The sequence below is a fragment of the Octopus sinensis genome, linkage group LG10, assembly GCF_006345805.1.
Source record: "Octopus sinensis linkage group LG10, ASM634580v1, whole genome shotgun sequence".
Classification (NCBI taxonomy): Eukaryota; Metazoa; Mollusca; class Cephalopoda; order Octopoda; family Octopodidae; genus Octopus; species Octopus sinensis.
In genome coordinates, this window is record NC_043006.1 from 86355957 (window position 1) to 86364270 (window position 8314).

Genomic DNA, 8314 nt, shown 5'->3' on the forward strand with positions numbered 1-8314 from the left:
TTTTAACATAACTGAACAAAAAAGAAAAGATTGAAGTGATTTATTTCTTTTGGGTTGACTAAGAAGTTTTGATCGCCATTGCAAATTATATTTCATTTTTGAGAATTTGTTGCAATAAGAGGCATCTGAATCGTAACTTGAAACTCGAAGTCACGAAATACAGGCTTTCATGCTTTACCCCTAACACTCATACACACACACACACACAAACACACACACACACACACACACACACACACACACACACACACACACACATACATACAGAGCCTCACATACATATAGTTACGGGATTATTTATTGATAGCATATTCTGTTCGAAAAACTGATAAACAATTTTTTAAAAATTACACTTATGAAATAAGTAAACCCGAAAAAAAGCTCTAAAAATATGAAAAGAGCAAAATATTGTGCAAATACGAAATATTATATCAATATATCATATTAAGACATTAGAATATTACCAGGTTGAGTCGAAAGTTTTTTCATATTTCAAGCTTTAATTGATATTCCAAACAAATTACATACGAAAAGCGTTTATTCATCAAAATATATTCCATCATATTCTATTGTTTGTTGCCATCATTGTGTCAGAAGCTCAATTCCACGCTTATACCATTTGGCTGGTTTAGAGGAAAAAGCTCCCTGCATCCATTTTTAATCTCATCCATATTGTTGAATATCTCTCCGTGCAGGAAATGATTCATGGCTCGGGAAAGATGGTAATCGGATAGTGAAAGTTCTGGACTGTAGGCAGGGTGAGGCAGTAGTTCCAGCCCCTCAAGTTCCTCACATTTGCGTCTGGTCACATTGACAGTGCATGCTGGAGCATTGTCATACTGTAGATGTGCGCTCCTTTGATTGATTAGTATAGGGCGGCGGTCTTTCAAGGCATCATATACTTGCTGTGGTTGTTGAGAATAAAGGCTAGCGTTCACAGTATGGCCATCTGGGACAAGCTCAAAGTGAAACACCCGCTCTAAATTCCAACAAGCACACATGGCCTTCTGTTCAAACTGCTCTTGTGAGACAATAGGTTTCAAAGCCTGGCCGGAACGAAGCTACTGATTTCTGTTATTAGGATTATGAAAGTAAATCAACTTTTCAACCCCAGTTACAATTCGACGCTAGAAACGGGCAGTCATGGTATCGGCATTTTGATACCTGGCGCGAATCACCCTGATGCAGGTAACTATTATCCAATATTCAGATGGCTTCCACTCCGTGTCAGCTAATTTTTTCTCAACCACAGCTTTAACCTTTATACTCTCCGACACCGGTGACTGTTCACCAATACATTAAGCCATTCCTGAAAAAGAAGACAAAACATTAAAAAATCATCAAATTTAATCCGAACCCACTGTATATCCAATATCATATCATCATATGAAAATAGCAAGCTGGTAGAAACGTTAGCATGTCGGGCGAAATGCTTAGCGGTATTTCGTCTGCCGCTACGTTCTGTGTTCAAATTCCGCCGAGGTCGACTTTGCCTTTCATCCTTTCGGGGTCGATTAAATAAGTACTAGTTACGCACTGGAGTCGATGTTATCGACTTAATCCCTTTGTCTGTCCTTGTTTGTCCCCTCGATGTGTAGCCCCTTGTGGGCAGTAAAGAAATAGGTATTTCGTCTGCCGCTACGTCCTGAGTTCAAATTCCGCCGAGGTCGACTTTGCCTTTCATCCTTTCGGGGTCGATTAAATAAGTACTAGTTACGCACTGGAGTCGATATAATCGACTTAATCCGATTGTTTCTCCTTGTTTGTCCTCTCTGTGTTTAGCCCCTTGTGGGTAGTAAAGAAATAAGTATTTCGTCCGTCTCTACTTTTTGAGTTCAAATTAGTAGAAAAGATTATATCATCATAATATCATACTATACTATTACATCATTATAGTATTATATTACATTGTAATAGTTTTATTACATATTGTTATATCATATTATTACATCATTATAACAATATGTTATTTCATTATCATATGATTACATCATTATAGTCTATCATTACATTTTTATATTATTCTATCAATTTTGCTTACTGTCTTAAGTTTCATGACTCATCAAATCTCAACGAATCGCCTCACGTAATTGGACTTCTGTGTTATGGATTATAACCCATCAAAAATCTGTCTGTTGGATAATCATGACTCACCATACACTTGAATCGATCAGAATGCTTCAGTATATTTAACATTCCTCACATAAAAATACAACCACATCCACTTCCATCATTTTTTTGCCAGCTGGGTGGACTGGAGTAACGTGAAAAAAAGTGCATTGCTTAAGGACATAACAGACAGTCGGGAATCGAACGCATGACCCTACGATCGCGAGCCGAATACCCTAACCACTAAGCCACGCGCCTTCACATATGTGTGTGTGTATGTATTTATAATATATATATATAGATATATATATAATATATATATATATAATATATATATATATATATATATATATATATATATATATATAATATATATTATATATATATATATATATATATATATATATATATATATATATATATATCTATATATATATATATATATATATATATATATAGTATATATATATTATATATATATATATATATTATATATATAATATTATATATATATATATATATATATATATATATATATCTATATATATATATATATATATATATATAATATAGTTAATCCAACCAGAAAACACAGAAAAAAAGAGAAAAAAACACACCAACGCAGGACGTGGAACAATTAAAGTATTATTGACGCTCAGGAAAGAAGGGAAGGAGGGTTTAACGTTTCGAGCGGAGCTCTTCGTCGGAAACAAGGAGAAGGAAAGATCCCAAAGGAGGGAAGACAGAGGAGAAAATATTTGAGCTGGTGGTGCTCAAGAGATCACATATATATATATATATATAGGTAGTGAAAAGTTTTTTTAAATTTTATTCTTTATATACTATTGGATTTAATAATAATTATAAGTACTTTGTTTATTCTATCAACGAGCGAAATGTTAGTTTTAGATATAAATTAATTTACTTATATAATAAGTTAAAATTATTCGTGAGTATATTTTTGAAATATATACAAAATACTATTGCAGGGTTGTGGTTGCAGCGTTGTTGATATAAGATATATTATAAGTCTACACATGTTTATATGGGGTTTAGTACATAGTTAGAATCTGATCAAATTAATGATTTATTTAATAAATAAATAAATAAATAAATATATAAATTAATTAATTAATGAATATAGATTAAATTATAGTAATTTAGCCTACTTAAGTATATGATATATTTTAAGTATTTTTGTTTTAATTAATTGAACTCATATTTTCCCAGTAAAGATATACTATAGTTTGTTTAGATTATTCTCCAAGCTAATATATATCTTCACAGATGAATAGATATTTCTATCTATTTACTCTATTTTTTTTACGATAGGTTTTATAAGAAGAATCATGTTATTATTTCTTTAATAAATATTGTTTAATTCTGTTTGATTATTTATTAAAAATATGTATTTATTTAACCATTATTGTTATTATTGTTGACCTGAGGAGTGACTATACTTTTAAATTGAATTGGTTTTGGATCGATTAAATTTAAATTTAATTGTAATTCGAATTGAAAATATAGCCACGAAACGTACGTAGTCTATTTACTTATTATATACAGTTTATTTATTATTGTTATTATTATATACTTTATTGTGGTCTTGGTAAATGTTTTATCACATATTTTATTTTTTCTATATGGTATGATTTACGTCTATTATTGTTTGAATTACATAATAGTGGTTTTTCTCTAATATATATATATATATATATATATATTATATATAATATATATATATATATATATATATAATATATATATATATATATTGTGAAATTTGATTTAATACTAAATTGAATTTTCCCCTGTAATTTTGGAGTTATACTCCCTAATATTATATATATATAATATATATATATATATATATATATATATCAAAATAAGTAACAAGGTTATCCTATTCTTGTTGCTTATTTTATTTTAATCACCTTATTTTGAAATTTTATGGATAATACCATACTAAATTCTGGTGCGTCAACTTAAGTACCATATTCATCTGAATCTCTCTCTCTCTCTCTCTCTCTCTCTCTCTATATATATATATATATATATATATGCATACATAAATTATGTTTGTATAACTAGCTTAATAGATTAGAATATAAGTCGAGAAGGAATAAGCAAATTAGAAACATGCCTTAACTAGATTAACAGATAAACTAAGAATAAATAACCAAATTTGTATACAACTCCACAGAAAAAATAATGCTAAATTGTTAAAGGAATTAAGGTCGGAAAATATTAAGTGAAACAGAGTAATATTAGAATAACAGCTGAAATGGTAACCGAACAGACAACAAAGATCTGAAGCTGGAAATGCCCTGGGCTGGATGGCGTACAAGGATATTGGCTGAAAAATTGCCCAGCATTACACAGAAAAATAGCCACGCAAATGGATAAAATTATCAACAACGGTGAACAAATTCCAAAGTGGCTTACTACAGGTAAAACAATTCTTTGCCAAAAGTATCCCAGCAAAGCCAATGCGATGGATAATTACCGGCCTATCTCCTGCCTGCCCCTGATGTGGAATCTGATGACAGGGACAACATTTAATAATGTGTATAACTTCCTGGGAATGAATGACAAACTGCCAGTGGAACAGAAAGGGTATAGAAAGAAAAGTAGAGAGACAAAAGACCAACTTCTGATAGACAGATTGGTACTGAACGACTACGAGAAAAGAGTTACTAATCTGGGCATGGCATGGATCGATTATAAGAAAGCGTGTGACATGATCCCCCATTCCTGGATTTTAGAAAGTTGAGATGGTGCACGTGTCTGATAACATATCAAATTTTATTAGATCAATGAAAAACTGAAATACAGAGTTGACTTCATGTGAAAAATTTTTGGTGACGGTTAACATCAAAAGAGGCATATTTCAAGAAGATAGCCTATCACCATTGCTGTTTGTGATTTGTATGATACCCCTCACATAGATACTACGGAAAGTGACATCGGAGTACACCTTGAAAAGGTTATATATAGATGATTTAATGATCTTCGGAAAGACCGAACGTAAAATAAATAGCCTAGTTTCAACAATGCAGATATTCAGTAAGGATATCGGAATGGAATTTTGGACTAAAAAGTGAGGTATGCTTATAATACAAAGAGGCAAAGTAGTGTCGTCTTACGAGGGGCGTTCAATAAGTAATGCCCCTGACCCACTTCCCATAGGGGTAGAGCAACGAAACTTGGCATAGTTATTAGTCTTTTTCTACATAGGAACCACCCAGAGTTACGCATTTCTCCCATTGTTTGATGCAGCCCTGGAGGCCGTTTTTGTAGAAGACCCCAGCTTGGTCCCCCAACCATGACGTGACTTCAGAAATCAAAGCTGCATCATCTGGGAAACTCTTTCCTTTCAAAAACAGCTTCATGGCTGGGAAGAGGTGAAAATCAGAGGGTGCAAGGTCAAGAGAGTAGGGGGGTGGGGGAGGAGTTCGTAGCCGCACGCCTGTGCTTCTGATCTGGCGACACGCGAGTTGTGGACCGGAGCGTTGTCCTGCAGGAGGAGGATGCCTTTGCTGATCTTGCCCCGCCTCTTGATTTTGATAGCTTCTCTTAATTTCCTCAAAAGTGAAGCATAATAGGCTCTTGTAATTGTGGTACCCTTTGCCAGGAAATCTGTCATCACTACTCCGTCCTGGTCCCAGAAGATTGTGAGCATGACCGTGCCAGCGGAGGGCTGCACCCTTGCCTTCTTTGGAGGAGGTGAGTCACGGTGCTTCGATTGCATTGATTGGGCTTTGGTCTCTGGATCATAGTGATGGACCCAGGTTTCATCCAGTGTAATCAGTCTTTTGAAAAATTTTGACTAATCTTCTTGGCACATCTCCAAATTCATCCTCGAGCACTCGATGCGTTCTTGCTTCTGGAATGGTGTGAGCAACCTGGGAATCCATCTGGCAGACACCTTTTGTATATGCAAATGGTCATGAATGATAGTTTCCACAGACCCGGTACTAATCTTGACCTCATGGGCTATTTGGTGAATAGTTATGCATCGATCTTCCAAAATGGCAGCCTCACCTTGACGGACAGATGCCTCATCAATGGCAGAAGTGGGGCGACCAGATCTGGGAGCTGTTTCCACAGAGTTCCGACCATGTTTGAATTCACGATGCCAGCGTTTTACAAGGTCATATGATGGGGCATCATCACCATAAGTTACTTTCATTTCATCAAAAGTCTCCCGTGGTGTGCGTCCTTTCAAATACAAAAACCGTATCACTGCTCGACACTCAACAGGCTCCATTTCACACTTGACTCAGTTCAAACACCTGTAAATCAGAAACCACAATTAGTTCAGAGCTGTAATTTGCCACTTAATCTATAGAGATATAAATAATTGCACATGCAAAATTTCAGCTAGATCAAACAAACGAAAGTGAGTCAGGGGCATTACTTATTGAACGTCCCTCGTATATGGTGTAGAGCTACCCAACGGCGAGAAAACCAAGGATATTGAGACTAATGGATATAAATACCTGAGATTTTAGAATACGACAAAATCAAGCAAAGTGAAATGAAAGAAAGCTTGAGGTGAGAATATCTCAGAAGAACCAGGTTAAATATGGGAAGTAGACTCAACGGAAAACATCAGGACAATAAACACATGGGCTCATTCCTTAATGAGATACGGTGCAGATGTTGTTAGGTAAACAAAGAACGAGCTTGAGGAAATGGACAGGAAAACTATAAAAGTGGTGACAGTTAACAATGAGCCACACCTCAAAAGCGATACTGACAGATGTATGTGCCTAGAAAGAGGGGTGGAAGAGGTGTCATAGAATGCAAGATATGTGTTGTCAACGAGAACAGTCTGGGTTGGTAAATTAAACAGTAGAGTGAACCCTTGCTTGCCGATGCACCCATAAACATTTAAGAAACAAGATAAAGAAGAAAGAGTAAACAACTGGAAAATCAAACCACTGCAGCATGGGCAATACCTGAGAGAAATCGAAAGAGGAGACCAACACTTGGCGGTGGCTAAGTGATCTGAAAGGATGCAGTGAGGCATTGATATGCAGAGCCCTGAAACAAACTCTGAGAATTAATTACACCAAGTTCTAGATATATAAGAATAGCGAATCACCCTTTGTAGGATATGTGACTGCAGAAACGAAACAATCTCACATATTGTGAGTGTTTTAAGCTGATCTAAAAGCACTACAAAAGGAGGCACGATAACTTGGCTAAGTTCGTCCACCGGAGGCTATGTGAAAAGTACGGTCTGAACAGAACACGGAAATGGTAGGAACATGAACCAGAAGGAGTCACTGAGAACAAGGAACATAAGATACTGTGGGATTTTATAACCCAATGTGACTCCCTAATCAATGATCAGAGACCAGATATTGTGGTAGTAGATGAAGGTAAAAAGGAAACCAAGATTATAGACATTGCAATCCCTGGAAATGTGCGCATAAGTGACAAAGAATTAGAAAAGATTGAAAAGTACAGACTATTAAAATATGAAATTGCAAGAATGTGGGTTATGAGGAGAGTGTCTGTCATTCCAGTAGTTGTGGGGGCACTTGGAGCAGTAACAACCAACTTCAAGAAATATGTCAAAGAAATCGGAATTGACATGAGAGTAGAGGAAGCCCCAAAACTGTTCTGCTGGGGACAGCTAGGATTTTGAGATTGGTACTTGGATCTTGAATGTCTCCCACGATAAATAAATCTTGAATGTTCCCCCAAGTATCAAAGCTTATAATGTGCAGAAAGAGACCCTGTGAGACCTTTTGCGGTAGGCTGCTGTGGGCTCCCACAGAATCTGCCAGAACAAACAAGACTGAATGTTCTGAGAAGTAAAACAATACTACTAATAATAATCCTTTCTACTATAGGCACAAGACCTAAAAATTTGGGGAAGAGGGCAAGTCTATGATATCGACCTCAGTGCTTCACTGGTACTTATTTTATAGACCCCGAAAAGATGAAAGGTAATGTCAACCTTGGCGGAATTTGAACTCAGAATACGAAGACAGACGAAATGCCGCTAAGAAATTTGCTCGGTGTGATGACGATTCTGCCAGCTCGCCGCCTTAGTAATAATGATAATGATGGTTTCATATTTTGGCAGAAGGCCAGTAATTTTTCAAGAGAAGGGGTTAAGTTGATTACATCGATCTTAGTACTCAATTCAGATAGAAAAGACGGACTAACTGCTGCTAAACATTTAGTC

At 35.5% G+C, this 8314-nt stretch overlaps 1 long non-coding RNA gene across 1 annotated transcript in view; it reads left to right on the plus strand.

Annotated features, from left to right (window-relative positions):
• Window positions 1-460: 460 nt before the first annotated feature.
• Window positions 461-8314, plus strand: part of LOC118764987 — a 15572-nt gene continuing 7718 nt past the window's right edge. Inside the window, exon 1 of the long non-coding RNA XR_005000829.1 lies at window positions 461-575. This is a non-coding gene — a long non-coding RNA (uncharacterized LOC118764987). The remainder of the gene's footprint in view (window positions 576-8314) is intronic.